Consider the following 17,716-nt stretch of genomic DNA (forward strand, 5'->3'; position numbering starts at 1 on the left):
CAGTAGGAAGGCACTTCTACAAGCAGTTAATTTATTCTGGAAGCATTGACATTTATTTTACCATTGAAAAACAATTTTTCAAATCAGGCCCATAATGTTTAGTAACAGATAGCATTGCCAAACAGTTTGGTTTTTGGGTGTCTTTATGACTTGACTGAAAAGCTGCATAACGCATAGATTTTTTTAGGCTGACATCATTTTGCATTCATATACTTGTATTCTTCCGTTCCAAATAGGGACAACAAAGTTACTGTCATACTATTTTTGGTTCACATAAGTATTTAGATATTTGTCATTTCAGTTTACAATGTGATTTGAGTACAAAATCCCGCAAACACACAAAAAGGACAGTGTTCAAAATCTGTGAGCACTGTCCTCTGGGTGTTCGTGGGATTTTGCTTGCACTTTGGATTTCTAGCTCCCCTCTGCCGGCATGCGCCACGTTGCAAACACATAGAGGACTTTGCTCGTACTTCTGTTTTCTAGCTCCCTGTAGTCAGCAACGCAGTACATGCCGGCTGCGGGGAGCTAGAAATCCTGAATGTGAGCAAAATCCTGTGAACACACAGAGGATAGTGCTCACGTCCCAGAGGATCTAAAGACCCTGAAACCCTCTCCAACATAAGCAATGTGGGGTTTCATGTCTTACTGTAAGTTTCGTATTTGAACACTTTACAGTTGGTTTAAAAGCAGCGGGGAAGGAAAACAATTGAAAGGGAATGCATCGTAGGACAAAAGAAGAGGTGGGCTGAGTCGGACAATTTATGTGTGAAGCCGAGAACAACCAGTTGGATTGCGGGAACATGCAGGGCAAGCATTTGCATGACCCTTCTCAGCTAACAGAGGCAATCATTGATCCAGTAAGGGATCAAGCACTACATGACATGTATTACAACATTGTCGAGTTTGTGTTGCAAGACATTGATGCATATTAAAACTGATTTAAAAAGGACGAGCAACATCCTAAGCTATATTTAAAAAAACAAGGAAATGAAATGCAGAAAGGACAGAAATAATTACTGCAGTTGAAAGTATTGTTAATTACTTTAGCTATTTAAAAAAATATTATACTCACAAGATTCAATGTACCATTTTATTTGGAAGATGCGTGGTATCTTTCCTATTCAAAGATGGCCGCTAGTTTCGGTTTGTTTCTAGAGAGCTTCCTTAGAGACAGTGATCCAAGATAGCTGCCTCCATGGAAGAGCTCAAAGAGCTCAAAGAGTTCCGAGATGAGCAGGAATGGGTGGGATTAGCCATAGGGATTAGTATTGCTAGTGGCAGGGAATGGGAGAGATTCAATAACCTAACAACTGTGTATCCCTCCTCAAATGTCATCTCCATTGGAAAAGCATTACAGACACTCTATCAAAGTCCATATTTGAAACTCTTATGTTAAAGCTATTATTTTAATGAAAATAGTTTCGGCTTAAAGGTATCACTTTCAGTGCCACTTAATAGCCCAAACTGAATATGAGACTTGAATTACTAAGGCATTCTTTTTAGGACCTCATGATAAAGAATGATGAGCACAGAGGATAACTAAGCAGTGAAAATCAGGTATGAGAAGAAGAAATTATGCCCTAAAATAGACACCAATGACATCATCCATTAAAGGACATCCTCATTTGGACTGCTCACTCCTTACTCCTCCTCTTTGCTCCTCAATTGTCCTTTATGCTCCTCTTTCCTCCTCCATGACTCATCGGCCCTCCCCAGTGTTGAATTTCAGCCAGATTGTCCAGGATCTGGCAACAAAATGTCTCAGCTGATCTGGGAAAAACCCAAGCCATGTCCAAGTGAACACTGCAGCTGGTACATTCAGATCTGTTCTAAACGGTGCCTAAGCTGGGACTCAAACCATGCAGAAGCCAGAGCTGGATGCCAGGACTCATACTCGGGCCTTTAGGACTATGGCTAAGACATTTACTTGCAAGAACACTTGAAAGTCATTCAATGTCTGCGACAGCAGTTTTGTCTTTTTGTGGTGTCAGAAAGCCCACAAAGGATGCACAAAACAATGTAAACATGAAGAATTGTTCTATGTTTTATTGATACAGAAATTAACAAAGTGTTGTAGAAGCAAATGGGTAAAATTAAACCAAAAATCTACTCTTTCAATATATGTTGATAACACGTAATCGCCTAGTGGCATTGTGGACTTCCCAGGTGGTTCCCAAATAAAATCCTTCCTTCTGACCTCACTCCACAAAAGTGAAAAAGTATCTATGTTAGATTGTCATACCTTGGACCAGCTGATGGTATAGCAGTAGAGTCCTTGTCGGTGTGAGGAGAACAAGGGTTGCCACCTTTGTACCCTCTTTTCTCAAGCCTCAGTGGCCTCAACGAGGCCCAGACTATTCTCTGAATGTCCTCCTTGCTGGGATTAATTCCTCCTTCCGTCTCCCCAACCTGTATTGGGCCAACCCAGCCTCCTCGAACCTTCCGGTCATGTCTGGCTGGGAGTTTGACCACTTCTTCTTGGTTAATGTTCCTCCTTTTTCTTCCATCTCTTCTCCTGTTGCTAACATGTCTTCTTATGTTGTCACCACCCCCTCCTGCTACTTCCACATCCTCTACTGACATTACCACCTATCACACTGGTGCTGATCTCTGCTCCTCTGTATTGACCAACTCATCCTGTTACCACCTCCTCCCCTGTTGTTACTATTCCCTCGTCTATTACTGACACCTCCTCTGTTGTTGCTACTACCCCTTTTCTACTGCTGCTACTTCTGTCTCTGTTGTTACCACCAAATCCTCTGTTATTAAAACCTCCTTCTCCAACAGTTCCTTATCACCTCTATTAGTGCTCTTCAGTGCTCTGCATCCTTCTGCCACAACCTGCTCCAACAACTGTGGCTTGCTGGATGAAGGAGTCGCACAAAAGAGTGGTGTGGTATTAACACTTCTTTATTAAAACATAAGCAAAAAGGCCTAACTCTCCCTATTCTACCTAAGGAAAATCTTCGTCATGGTGGTTGTCCAAATGAAAATGTCCTGTCCTCTGTTCAAAACTAACTAACTCTAGCCCTACCACTATATACACAAACAACATGAAGAACACCAGAAGAATGTCTCCCTTCTCCTGGTTCACTAGTATTTACCTTAGTGATTGTGTTAAAAGTCTTAACTAATAGTGTGTGCCTCCCTTCACCTGATCCACTGATTAAAGTTCTTGACAATTAAAGTTCTTTGCCAATCTTCTGCTCTGCCTTCTGAATCAACAAAACGTTACCAAGAGACCAGGAGAATGGTTCCCCTCGCCTGGTTCATTTGGCTCTCTGATGACAAGACTTTGTAACAGTTCTTATTAAGCCATGTACTTCTCTCAAGGCTTCTACTTTGGTTTCTGGATTAACACGACTATATTAAGAAACCAGGAGAATGACTCCCTTTTCCTTGTTCACTTAGCTGTCTGAGGCTTATATCTCATAACAGTTCCTGTCAAACCTTGAACTTCTTTACAGGCTTCTGTTCTGGCTTCTGAATTAACAAATGATCTGATAAAACCAGGAGAATGCCTCCCGTCTCCTGGTTCACTTGCATGTCTGATAACAGTTCTTATTAAGCATTGAACATCTCTCCATGCTTCTGTAAGGAAGGCATGGTATCAAACAGTGAAGACAGACACAAGGGATCACAGTTCAAGGGTGCTTATTGAACTTCAATTGGTTGGTAAAACTCCTATCTAAACCTAAATCTAAGGATGGGAGCAAGCTACGACCATCAAATAATAATAACGCAGTCCTAGTGGAGTCTGTCAAAATAAAAGGGGCTATTCTAATAAACCTATTGCCAATCCTTACTTCTAAATACAAAATAGTGTGGTATAAAAATGTATGCAAAAGAAAAGTGTTCAGGAAACTGTATGTCAGGCTAGTTGGGCAGTTAGCGTCCCTTCCCAACGTTTTCAGCACGGGGCAAGGCGGCTTGTGTGGGCTTCGCACACTGTAGCTTCTTGGCCATGAGGTAACAGTTCAACACATAGGCATCAGTGCCTTCCGCCAAAGTATCTCTCGCAATGACAATCTCTTATTGCAGAGGGCCTGATGCAGCAAACAAAACACAAAAGTTCCTTTGTCAGGGTTACACTTTCACAAGTTCAAGACTGGCTTCCCTCCTTCGGGCTCGGACCACGGGTCCCCTCATCCAGGCTCAGACCCCTTTTTCTACAATGTTCACAATTTGGTCTCCCTCGTTCAGGCTCAGATGCCTTGTTTCACAATATTCACAACTTGGTCTCCCTCCTTCGGGCTCGGACCATGGATCCCCCTCCTTTGGGCTCCGATCCCCTTTTGATACCAGAATCAAAGTCTTTCAAATGTGCAATGGGTTTTACTTAAACCGCAGCAGGACCACTTCAATTTACTTCACACAATTAACACTTCACATCGATCCTCTGCTTTTGTTTCCTTTTGTCAAGATATCGTACAGAGACCTTCGATTCAACACATTCACAGTGCCGGATCACTCTATCAACTGTATCGTATGTTTTCTTCTAATGTGCAAATATTCAACCGCAATTTAGCTTCCCTCGCATCTTTCATCACACGTTTTTAACAATGTTCCTTCCAGCACTCACTTTACAATGTTGCTGCTTGCAACCTTGACTTCAACACAGACCGGTCTGGCATCGGTCTCCCCAACTCACCAGCAGTGTTGTTCTTGGTTGCTTCTTTGTTCTTGGAGCCAAGGACGATACTACAGCATCTGATGCTCCTCCCTGTCTTGGTCAGTTAAGCGGGAGGACCCTCGATATCTCTGACACACAATGCAGGATTCTTTAGCCTTGTTTCCTGGTCTTACGTTTTCTGCCTTGAAGGTTTCTTGAAAGTAATGGCTTCCTGTCTAAAAGTTCAAGAGTGTTGCACCTCTCACAAACCTCTTGTGCCTGGCCCTCTTTCTCCCCTCATTCAACTGCCAACTTGAAACTGCTGTACCTTTGTATGTTTTGCCTCGCTCAGAGTGTGCTCTTGTGCTACACCTTTTATCCCTGTGGGGAAGTGTAATAGAAGTCAGGTTTGAGTGACCATAATATTGGGACATGTTATGTACATGGCTAGGGGGTGAATCTGTTTTCTCCCAGAGCAGGCTGTCCATGTAAAAGTGTTTGCACAGGAAATGGGTGCAGGGGTCGAGTTTTTAAATATCCCAAGGGGTAGGATGGGACGAAGGTATTACAGGGAAGAGAGGGATACAGTGTCTCACCATCCGGCATCCCACTCCCAATCCCCAAGGACCCCTCACCCAGGTTATCCTCCTGCACTGGTCCATCCCCAGGGTCTGGATCCAAAGGTGATGGCTGTGTCCTGGCCACCTGAGAGAGAGTTCCGCAGGAATTAGCAGGTTAGACACATTCTGGTTTCTCACACTTCTCTCAGGTTTAGTTTAAATGTTCCACAACCTTCTAGTGTCTGTGCTTCAAGGACATTTTGCCAAACTTTGTAATAGGTATTGGGACAAGGGAGTTCACTCCTGAGGCTTATTTTACTTTGGCTACTGTCACAAGTTGTACTGAGATGAGGGGGATCATTCTTGAGGTTTATTTCACATTGCTTAATGTCACAGTGAGTACTGAGGTGAGGGAGAACACTCCAAAGGACTTCACTTTTGTTGACTTTGCCACAGTCAAGGAGACAAGGGAGATCACTCCTGATGCTTTGGTTAGCTTCACAACAATTACTGAGAAGAGGGAGATCCCTCTTGATGTTTTTATCAGCTTCACACCAATTAATGAAACAAGGGAGACTCCTCTTGATGCTTTGATCTGCTTCACACCAATTACTGAAACAAGGAAGACTCCTCTTGATGCTTTGATCTGCTTCACAACAATTACTGAGACTAGGAAGATCCCTCATGATGCTTTTGTTATCCTCTCTCAATTGTCTATCGGGTCTACTGTGGTTCCCGTAACCTCTTTCTTACTAGGATCATGTTGCTGGTTCTTCCTGGGACGTTGGGGCCGCTTTTATGCATTCTTCGTTCATCTTCACTCTTTCCTCACTTCCCTCTACCCCGCTTCGGTTCTGCAAGGTCTCCGGTTCAGCTGTATCGCGTTGTTAAGGGACCCACCGGTCCACCTTGCTGAGGTCACACCACCATTAACCAAATCCTCACTTCAGCATTGGTCAGGCCTCCTTCTGGCTCCTGAGGCTTCCTCTGACCTTCCAGCCACATCCTCTCGATCGAGGACCCGGATCTCCGTTCGGCATCATAGTTTCCGGGTTTGAATTTTCCCAGGCAGGTGAGTCTTCATGCTGCCTTCTCTCTGGTTTCCCTGGTTGACTCTTAGGCAGTTCTTTGTCTGTTTTCATAGTCGATAGCTGGGTCTTCCCCAGTGCAATGTCATAGTCCCTTGTCTGTGTCGATGATGCACTATTCAGACCTCCTACGGGGCCACCTCTTCTCCGCACTTTGGATATCACATGGGAGAGCAGTTTGTATAACTCCCATAATCTTCTTCTTCAAAGTATTTCCATAAGACAATTAATTAGATTTTCTATGAAGAAAACAAAGAGTGTCACAATAAAATACAGTGGTACTCTCAGAGGCTTTTCTTATGGATTTTAGGGATTTTGGGGACTCAAAGGTAAGAGTGTGACAGAGTTCCACCATGGAACGGGAGTCACCATCATCATGAGGGAAGTATCTCCCTGTGAGTTCCTCCCCTTTTTACCACCCCCAAGGGGAATATCGGGTAGCAGTCTCATCTCCCTAGCCCCACAGGGAAGAGCCCCCCCATCAGGTGATGTGGTGTGATCCCAAAGCTTATCACACAACCCACACTGACTGCCTGGGAAGTGGCATTTATATAGTGTTCTCCCTCCTCATCCTTGGGTGGGCTTTGGGTGAGTGTCTGCACCTCTGGTGTGTGACTGGGACAGGGCTGTGAATGGTTGTTCTTCATGAGTACACATGGGGAGGGGAGGTTTAGGGGGATTGGACCAAGCCTAAAACTTGCCTGTCCGCCATCATAGAGATTATACTGATTGTTGACTGTGCTGAGTCTGGGTAACCTGTGTCCCCATAGTGTAAATTAAATGTTAGGGAAACATTGGGCAAGGTGTTTAAACTCTTGATTTGGGAATAAATGGTGTAGTAAAATTGCTACATTGCATGCTTGATAGGAACACTCTCTGCTGGGATACAATGCTTCAGTAACTTTGTTTCCCCTGTGATATAATCCCTAGTCAGAAAGCTGTAATTTGTGCAAGATTCTATACTTGTTCAGCATGTGTTCATTTACCCTCGCTACTGATGCTGGTTAAATGAAACTGACTCCAGTTAAAATTGTATGTTGTTTTTTCAGCATTCTAAATGTCATCAAAGCATCCCTTACACAGGGGAACTTCCCAGATGCACTAAAAATTTGAAAGATACTTCCCTGCTGAAAAACACCCATACTAGACTCTGATGACCTGGCCCTCTATCGCCCTATCATACATCTACCATTTCTCAGCAAAGTAGTTCAGAAGACCAATGCCAAAAGCATCACTTAGTGCAATCTTGTACAGGACAGCCTTTCCAGTTTCTGACCACGTGGCAGCACAGTTTCTAAAACCATCCAAGATATCGATTATGTTCTACACATTCTGCAACAAGGGGACCCCTGCTTTCTTATCTTCCTTGATTGCGCTGCTATCCCGAATACCATTGTTCATGAAGCCCTCCTCAACATTCCTGGCACAGCCATGGGCTTTCATGGAGCAATCCTGCATTGGTTTGCCTTGTAACTCTCCAATAAAGACCAACTTGCTGAAATGGGCCCAAACAGATCCCAGCAACATCCTGTCCCCTGTCATCTTTAACCTCTATGGGGAAGTCCTTGCCAACACTATCATCTAGATACACAAATATGCAAATGACACACACCTTACCTAAAAATCAATTGCATCAATTACATCCATTGATTCAAGTAATGTCTGTCCCTTGTCCTAGGCTGGATGTCAGTCGCCTACCTGAAGCTCAACCTGACAAAGACTGAATTAATTTGCCTAGGAAACCCTAGTAAGCATGCTCAAGTCCATAATAGGCTGACTGACCAGAAGCTTGACAGATTCACACCTCAACTCTCCCCCAGCGCAAAAACTCTCAGTTTTGCTATATGAACCATAACCTCTTATTCAAAGCACTAATCGCCAAGAAGGACCAAGCATCATGGTATCAGCATGCAGCCCTCTGCAAAGTGAAGCCTTTAAACCATGTGCCAAGTTCTAGAACAGTTATCGAAGCCCTGGTCATCTCCCATTTAGGTGGTAGCAACGCTGTACTCACATGTGTCCTAAATGTCACCTTGGCCCCTCTGAGAGTCATCCAGCATGCTACAGCATGCCTCATCACAGATGTACTGGCTATCCGTTCAAGTGCATCTCACGTTCAAGACGGCCTACAAAGCACTCACAACCAAATCCCCACTCTACTTGGCCAAGAAACTCACCATCTCCAAAGGCCAGTGCACCACCAGAAGCCACAACCTCAACAGAATGGAAACAAAGAACTGCAAGAGGAAAAGATCAGGAAACAAGCCTTTTCCTGCTATGCACTTTGTCTCTGGAACACGTTACCAATGTGGATAGAAATGGCCATGTCTATCCTACATTTCTGCGATGACTTAAAGACTTTACTCTTCAAAGAGCATCTTCCAATCAATGATCGCTACACGCAACCCATTCTCCTAGAATTCTTCCCGACCAGTTTCTCCACTCGCTCAGTGATCAGTTCAACAATAAACGGTCCTGTAAAGCGTGGTGTATCGCACTTCCTGGAACATTTTCGTGAGAGGAACTGGTTCCCAGGATACAACAGTGGTTACTTAAGTAGGTCATCGTTGGCTTCGGTATTGTCACTCTCTTCTCCTGCTTCAGGCCTCTCCTGTTGTCTCTGCAAATGACGAGAAATAAAAGAAGCACTAGTGAGTTTATGGCCCTTAGGAAACATGCATCTGTAACTGGATGGGATCACAACAGAATAATTCCTAGTCCCCTCTAGAATTCCCGATCCCCTCCTTCTGCACCCATCCCACTTTATCTGCTAACCCTGCATCCCACTTTGAGTGACCCACTTGTTGGCTTAAGTATACCAGAGAAACTGGGGTTCACACTTCGCGCTCATCGTTCACTCACCAAGGGCCCATCTAACCCTAGCCCAGTAAACAGATGGAGGACTCAGCCAAAGGCAAGTTAGAACAGTTATTTATTACACAAACATACAGGGATCATACAGGACATTGAGAATCTCCCAAAAGCACAACTCCTGAGCCCGAGCCGGGCGATTTTATTTACTTACTGTGTCACAACATGGGGATCAACCCCAAAAACCTATGAGGGTACATGATTGTAAAGTTGGGGTGGTAGTGCCTATACACGGCACCTATAGAGGTTACTCTATTGGCCCTCAGATGTTAGGTGGCTTGCCTGCCCCTTCACCAGAAACTATCTATTACATTGTTGCAGGGTAGCAGGATTACCATTGGCCTTTGCCCTCTGCCATCTACCCCTGGATTTGTGCTGGAGCTGATCTCCCCAGGCCTGGAACCTAGCTCTGTTCTCAGCTCTCAGTCCACCTTCTCATGGTGATGAGAAAGGATCTACGTGAAATGACCGAAATGAAAAGTCTGAAGCCCAAAAGTCAGATTTCTTTTTCTTTTCAATTTCTCTGTGCATATATATATATATAAATATATATATATATGTGTGTGTGTGTGTATGTGTGTGTGTGTGTGTGTGTGGGGAGACCCCACAACCCCCACCTTACCCCTATACCCCTATACATTTTTATTAACTTTACCCCCACACATGTAGACGTTAGTATTACCACTTTGCCTTTTGAGAGTGCCTTTAGAGTTGCAACGTTGTTAAATAATCCATGGCGCATTTCATGTCTGTGTCACTGGGAACTGCTCATCTTCCAACCGTGGGTGAATGACCATTGTCTTGCCCAACCAAACCACAAGGATGAGGACCATGAAAACGAGCTCCCTGGTCTGCAATTTCTGAGGATTTATGCTAGTATTTTGCAGATGTCTTCTTGTATCCGAGGTCCATGAATGTTCTGTTCATCACTGACCTAGGATGTGAGACCTGGCAGCTGACATTGAGATCGCGCAAGTGCAGGGGAGGGGTGAAGGGGAAAAATGCAGGGGCAAAGGTGAGGGGGCAGTGCAGTACATAGGATAACAGTAAAATAAATAAACACAATAAATAAAAGTGCGGCCATCTGGTGGCAAGCGCAAGGGTAAGTGCAGAAATCAGGAGTCAAGTGCTAGTAGGGGCTGTAGGGATACAGAAACAGTCCTGAGTGCAAGGGTTGCCAGCGGGGCAGTGTAGGTGTGCAACTGGCGGGGAGGGGACCTGGGCCCGAGATCAGAAGGTAGTCAGGTAACCAGTGCAATTACAGATTCAGCCAGGAGATCAGCAGGGGAGAGGAGGAGAGAAAGCAGAAGCAAAGAGGAAGGTCTTGAGGTGCTTCCGGAACTGGAGTGGTTCTCCTCAAGTTTCAGAGAGGCAGGGAGGCTGTTCCAGAGGGAGGCCCCAGCAGAAGAAAAAGATCTACCACCAACTCGCTGCTTGGAGAAGCGACTAACCCAGAGGGAGTTGGAGGCGGATGAGCAAAGAGCTCGAGAAGGAAGATATTTAGGAAGAGAAAGTTGAAGGTATTGAGGTCCCAGGCCCCAGAAAGCCTTATGGACAATGCAGAGGGTTTTGAACTTAATCATTGCAGCCAATGGGAGCCAGTGCAGAGATTTTAGTCCTAAAGAGATACGATCCATGGGCTTGAGGCCAATGACAAGTCTTGCAGTCCTGTTTTGGATGAGTTGCGGAGAGTAGAGGCAGGCAGATTTAGAAAGAGGTTGTTGCAGTAGTCCAGCCTAGAGAGAACAAGAGCTCTGGAGAAAGTGAGATTCTGGGGGAAGGAGAGGAAGGGAAGAATACCTCTGAGGAGGTGCAGCTGGTAGTGTGACTTCTTAGAGACGTCAAAGATGTGAGGCGACAAGGAAAGTGTGGAGTTGAAGATGACCCCAAGGTTTTTAGCCTCACAGGTGGGAGCAGGGAGAGGGCCAATAGAGGCCGACCAGAGAGTGACAGGAAAGGAGGGAGCAGGTGTGCCAATGAGGAGAATCTCGGTCTTACTGGCATTAAAGCAGAGATCATTGGCGACACACCACTCCTGAATAGCGGACAGACAGTCAGAGATGCGCGAAGAAGAGGTGGCAGAAGGGAGCCTGAAAATGACTTGAGTGTCATCCGCATAGCACTGAAAGTTGGGGCAGAGAGCGGCAATGCTGTGGGCAAAAAGTGCCAGGCATTGGTTGAACAGCCAGGGAGAGAGGTTAGACCCCTGGGGAACACCACAGTTAGAGATAGAGATAGAGGAGAGGAAGGCCTCAAGTTGGATCTGGGAGGTTCGATCAGAGAGGAAGGCGGTCAGCTTAGCCAGGACCTGATCGGTGATACCCAGGTTATTATGGAGACGGTTGAGCAGGATGGCATGGTTGACTGTGTCAAAGGCAGAAGAGGGATCAAGTAAGATGAGGACAAAGGGGGTGTTGGAATCGAGGTTGGAGAGCAGGTCTTCACAGATGTTCAGGAGAGCAGTTTCCATGCTTCTGGCAGCTCTGAAGCCAGACTGATACAACCGACAGATTCAGAGTAAAGATTAAGCTGGGAGATGGCCAAGCTTTCCAGGAGTTTGCCCAGGAAAGGAGTGATGGAGATTGGACAATAGCTAGCAGGGCAGTAAGGGTCGGCAAAGGGTTTCTTAAGGAGAGGGCGCACAAGGGAGTGCTTCAGGGGGAGGGGAAGACTCCAGTGGTGAAGGGGTGGTTGCAAAAATCAGCCAGAGCAGGAGCCAGGGTGTCAATGTGGTCCTTAATGTGATGGCTTTGGAGGAACAGGGGTGAACCTGTTTTAACGAGACTTTCATAGATCAGACTTGTCTAGAAACCTCGTCTGAGGAGAACAGGGGAAAGGCAGAGAAGGAGGGAGGAGAGGTGGCCGAGGTAGGGCCAGAGGAAGAGCAGGGAGTAGTGGGAACAGGGGGAGAGGAAGAGAGAGACGACAGGATGTCCTGAGTTTTAGAGATGAAATGAGAAGCCAAGCCAGGGCTGTGCAAAGGGCCTGGGAAGGGACAGAAGAGGTAGAGACTGCAGCAGGATTGGCCAGCTCCTTGGAGATTTTAAAGACTTTGACCGAGTTGTTAGCTGCCACGGAGATGCAGGCTTGGATGTGGGCTCTCTTCTTTGTGCGGATGGAGAGCCAGTATTGCCTTTGGAGCAGGCGGCAGGCCAGTTTGTCAGAGGATGTATTGGAAGCACGCCATTTCCTCTCAGCGACCCTGCACTTGAGTTTAAGGGTGACAAGGCTTGAGTCGTACCAAGAGTTGCACTTGGCTTTGGGCTTCAAGTGGATCCTCATGCCAAGGGCAAGATCATCGAGAGTATCAGATATAGCAGAGTGCAGCATGGAAAGGGCTGTGTCAGGGTGTGAGTCAGCCAAGGGGGGAAGGTGAGTGAGAAAGTGGCAGCGAAAGCCTCAACTGACACACGCTTCATGAGTCGGATAACCGAGAAGCTAGGTGGCAGTGCTGGAGTTGGCTTGGCCTGAGGGGTAGAGAGGGTGAGATGGGAGGAAAGGAGGAAGTGATCACTCCAGGAGAGAGGAGTGCTGAGTCAGCCAAGGGGGGAGGAAGGGTGAGAAAGTGGCAGTGAAAGCAACAACTCAAATGAGAACAAATAATAAAGGCTTTTGCCAGTATTTATATGTACCTGTCCTCTATCTACAGAACTGTGTAAACATGTTCTTCGTGTGGGTATGTGTGTGTCCGTGCAACTTTGTGCATGGGTGAGGGTTTGCTTCATGACTACCGTTGCTATGTCGTGGTGTCACTAATGATGTCAGCACAATGGATGTTCGTTATTCAGTCAATCCGATCAAGTGAGGCATTTGGATCGATGATCAGTGTTGTGGCACTAGTATCCATAAAGAGGTTGACTGGATAAGGTTTGAATGGTTGTCTGAGTGAGTATCTGTTCACATATGTGGATGTCACTGGCCCGCCTGAGGGCTGTCCAAACAGTGAGTTGCATCTTGCATTCTTGGCTCTTCAGGCTGTCTTGTTCATGGGGTGAGGAGGGGCATTCCTGGGACCCTCTCTTCAGTACCCCCTCTGGTCGACTTGTCGACCACACCACCATACTTAGTCACCATTGCTTTTTTCGTAGCCATATCTTCATCACTCCCCCATGTCTGTAGTAATTTGCATAGTCATCGAAACGCCATGTTATGTTAGGTTATGTTACATACATTTCTAAAGCGCACGGTCACCCTAAGGTATCTTGGTGCTAGAGGGCTCGGCAGATGGTCATAACCAGAAACAACCCTACTCCGCCTAGAACAGAAATGTCTTTACGGCTTTTCTAAAGGCCAGGTGATTGGATAACCTCTTTATGGCCTGCAGGAGCTCATTCCATAGCACAGCTGCTGCTATGGAAAATTCTCCAAGCCGCACACGACGATAGGTAGGCACAAGCAGATCAGTGGATGCAGACCGCAGCTAACAAGTCCGAAGGTAGTGAATAAACTTTGCTTGGAGGAATCCTGCACCCTGAGCGTGCATCACCCGATGTACAATGCACAGTGCACGGTACCTAATGCATTGGGCTACTGGAAGCCAGTGAAGGACCCGAAGCACTGGAGAAATATGTGCTCCATAGGGTGTGCCTGTTGCCACACGAGCTGCTACGTTTTGTAGAGAGAATTACAATAATCCAGCCGGGATAGTGCCATTGCTGCCACCACAGGCAGATGGAGAGGGGTAGGAATCATGGGAAGCACTTTCCGTAACACTTAAACCAGACGGCTGCTACTTGACGGTCCATGGAAAGCGATGCCGACAGGGGAACACCCAGATTTTTCACCTTCTCCACCTGGACTGGAAGAGGACCAAGAGAGGAGGGCCAGAAAGAGGACACCCAGAGTGAGGGATCAGGGGTACAGCCCACCACCAGCACCTCAGTCTTGTCTCCATTAAATTTAAGCCAGTTGTGCCCCAATTAATCACCCGCGGCCGCCAGGCAGCTCCGTAGGCACGACAACATTTCACCCTAATGAAGTTCTTAACGGATCAGGATCTGAGTGTCGTCGGCATGGGAATAGCACCTGTCACCGTAGGAGCGGATGATACACACAAGTGCCCAGATATAAATGTTAAATAGAATCGGAGACAGTGAGGAACCCTGTGGCACTCCACAACCAAGGTGACAAGGGGCAGAAAGAAAAGGGGGCATGGAGAGAGTCTGAGTATGATCCACCAGGAACGAGTTAAACCAGGCCAGTACTTGCCCAGATATGCCCATCTGGGCAAGACAGGATAGCAGAATAGGGTGGACGACAGTTGTTAAATGCTTCTGACAGGTCTAACAAAATCAGGGCTCCCACCCCACCTGCGTCCACCAGCCTGGCCATATCATCCTGGACAAAGACCAGAACACTCTCCGTGCCCCTGTCAGGTCTGATGCCGGACTGAGCAGGGTCTAAAATGTGAAAAAATTCAAGAAACGTGGAGAGTAAAGGTGACACCAAAGACCCTAGAAACTTCGAGAGGAAGGGGAGAAGAGAAATAGGATGGAAATTGGATAGAGCAGATGGGTCCAGTGAAAGCTTCTTCAGAAGAGGAATAACCCTAGCAGCTTTGAGCTCTTGTGGAACCAGTCCTGACTGGAAGAAATTATTGATGGCAGCTATAATCTCTGTCAGAATATCCAGGGAGATTGTTTTCATAACAGCCAAAGGGACAGCATCAAAGGGGAGCACAACTTAATCTTTTGGATGGCAGTCAGTATCGTCTCTTCAGAAAACCAGGGAATGGAAAACTATCTTGTTGGACCATCAAGGTCCACGGTTTGAAGAGGATTGTTCTCACTACTAGAAGGAGTATTCATCGCAATGGAGATATTAGCACGAATGGTCACGATCTTTGTGATAAATATTGAGAGAGGGCATCACACCATTCCTGGGTGGGTATAACATTAGGTGTCAGGTTAGCTGATGACGAAAGAGATTTGACTGTTGAAAAAAGAGCCTTAGATTGGCATAATGAAGACTCCATTTTCTTTGTGAGATACAGTGTTTTGGCTGCTTTAATGGCTACCGAGTAGGCTGCTGAGCTGGCCCTATATTGTACTTTAAAAGTAGGATCATAGGCCCAGCGCCATTTGCGCTCTGCCTATCTCAATTCAAGCTGTGCATCTTTCAAAGAATCCGAGAACCAAGGCTGATATGACAGTGTATGAGGTTGAATGAGACATAGCAGAGCCACTGTATCTGCTGCCTCAAGCAATGCTTGAGAGAGTAGAGAGAGAGGGAGGCAGCTGGAGCCAACTCTCCGCAGCCGCAGGGACTGTCATGTAACTGCAGCCTCCTTCTGGGTTGCAGCATACCCATTTCGCCCAACATTTATTGCCATCAAAGGGATAATTGAATGTTATCATCTCAGTCGGGAACAGTGGGCACTCCTTTATCTTTGCCTTCAGGTTATTTCTTTCTTCTACTATCTTGTCCTTGTTCTCTTCAACATTTATTTCTACCAACACTTTCTTTCCTATTGTTTTCTTAGTTATTTTGCGACATTCTGTAATGCAGATCTTGATTACACACAGTCCTACTGGTACTAGGAACTGTGCTCCTTGTAGTACTTTCAGTCCATCTTCCAACCATGTTGGCATCCAGGAAAATATATATGACAGCCAGCTCTGATCGTTTCCCGTTCCTTTAGCTTCCTCCTCCATTTTGGTGTGCATTTCTGACAATCTTGTTACTGCTTCTGTCAGTGTGCCATTTTCTCTGTCATTTGCTGGTGCGAATGTGGAACAGGAACTCCCGATCTTGGCACAAACTCCTCCTTCCATTAATGCTTGAAGGTCTAGAACATATCTGTTCCGGAGAGCCATCAACATTACTGCTCAGAGCTCTTCTTTTATTGCACTGAAGCAATTTACTGTTGGTTTATGGTCCGTATCAGCTCTCATCTTGTTATCTGCAGCCATTTTGCATTTGTATTTGTCTAACAGCTGGAACCACGGACCTGAAAAACATTTCTGTCATACCGAACAGTCGTCCAGAGATGCTTCTGATGCTGATGAGAAAGAGTTGTCTCTTTTTACTCTACTCAATTCCACTGACCTTTTCTTTCTTTTCATTGGGCCTCATTACAATTTAGGAGGTTCCCATGGCACTATTGGTGCCATGGCTGCCTCCAAAACCGTGTCCGGGTCTGGGTTCCCTGAATGGGGAATTACTGAGCCATTCCGAGTTTGGAGGGCCCGGTAATTCCCCTTCAGGGAACCCGGGCCCGGTCCTTCCCCATTCCCATTTGAGCCCCCATAGGGCTCAATGGGAATGGGGAGGGAGCTAACAACGGACCCACTCATAACGGGCCCGTTGTTTGCTCCCTGGTTCCCTCGAGGAACACGCTATGGACATCTGGATAAACCAGAGGTCCACAGCGGGTCCCACGAGGGAACCTTGTAATATTGCGGAGTGGGTTTAACGGCGCTGGCACCATTACCAGCGCTGTTAAACCCATTCCGCAATAGTTGTAATGAGGCCCATAGTGTCCATTTCAGTGAAGTTGCATATCTTGATGTCCTTCTGTGATACTACCAGTGCTGGCATGTTGATGTGTACCAATGAACGTACTCCTCCACAGTTAGGTGGCAGTTTCTTGTCCGTCTTAGATCTGCACTCCCGTTAGTGATCCATTAGAACTGACGCCCCAATCTTCATTGCTGGATGTTTTTCTGTGTACCTACACTCCTTGTTTTCTCCAACCTTTACAGCTCCATCATTCTGGAAACACACTGCTGGTTTCTTAGTGCTATTATGAGCATTGGTCAAGCTTCATTGTCGACCAAGGTCAGTAACTTTGTGCTTGCATTCCCATTATTTTAGGCACTTGTCATTTTCACCCTTTACTGTGTTTACTGGCGCTTTTGCCAGTGTGTGTGCCTTGCTTCCTATCACTCCTTCCTTCCATCCTTCAGCTGTGTCCACTTGGCCATACACAAGCATTTGTGGTTTTTCCCAACATCCCAGTACATCTCCTATTTCCTTGGGTCCTTTCTTAGGACATGGTAATTCTTTCAGCATTATTGTTTTTGTCTCTCGTTTCTGTGGGCCGTCAGTTAAGTATTGTATAACCTTGTCTAGTGGCCAGTAATTGTTCATCATGTCAAGTGTCTTTATATAATTATCTTTATAGGGAAATGTTGCCTTGGACATCCATCTCAAAGTTTCTGTTTTCACTTGTAATCTTCCTCGGGTTGTAACCATGGATAGGTACATAAGACATTGTGCTCTTGCTGCTGGTATTTCAGTTGCCATAAACGTTCTGGAGACACTCATGGCATAGGGGGTTAATGAACAGACATAGCAGCTCCATGCAGTGGTTTCTTTACCTACTTTGGTCATGTGCTTTTACCACATGTTGTTAGATACTCGAGCGGCATCAGTGAGCTAGAGTTCCAACCCCCATGTCTGCATCTGAACTGTGTCTGCATATCTTTAGTGTATTTACAGTGCTTACCTGTCCACCTGACATGGTTTCTCCACCTGCTAGAGTTGGGGTTGTGTTAGTAGAGGATACAGTACCATTCCTAGCAACATAAGATACTCGCCAAAAGATGAGGGCGAGAATACGACATGAGAATAAGATACAA

General features: G+C 46.0%; 1 long non-coding RNA gene across 1 annotated transcript in view; it reads right to left on the reverse strand.

Annotated features, from left to right (window-relative positions):
• Nucleotides 1-2,034: 2,034 nt before the first annotated feature.
• Nucleotides 2,035-17,716, reverse strand: part of LOC138521149 (uncharacterized) — a 537,804-nt gene continuing 522,122 nt past the window's right edge. Inside the window, exon 4 of the long non-coding RNA XR_011282953.1 lies at nucleotides 2,035-8,883. This is a non-coding gene — a long non-coding RNA (uncharacterized lncRNA). The remainder of the gene's footprint in view (nucleotides 8,884-17,716) is intronic.

The sequence above is a fragment of the Ambystoma mexicanum genome, chromosome 13 (genome assembly GCF_040938575.1).
Source record: "Ambystoma mexicanum isolate Mex_15411 chromosome 13, UKY_AmexF1_1, whole genome shotgun sequence".
NCBI lineage: Eukaryota > Metazoa > Chordata > Amphibia > Caudata > Ambystomatidae > Ambystoma > Ambystoma mexicanum.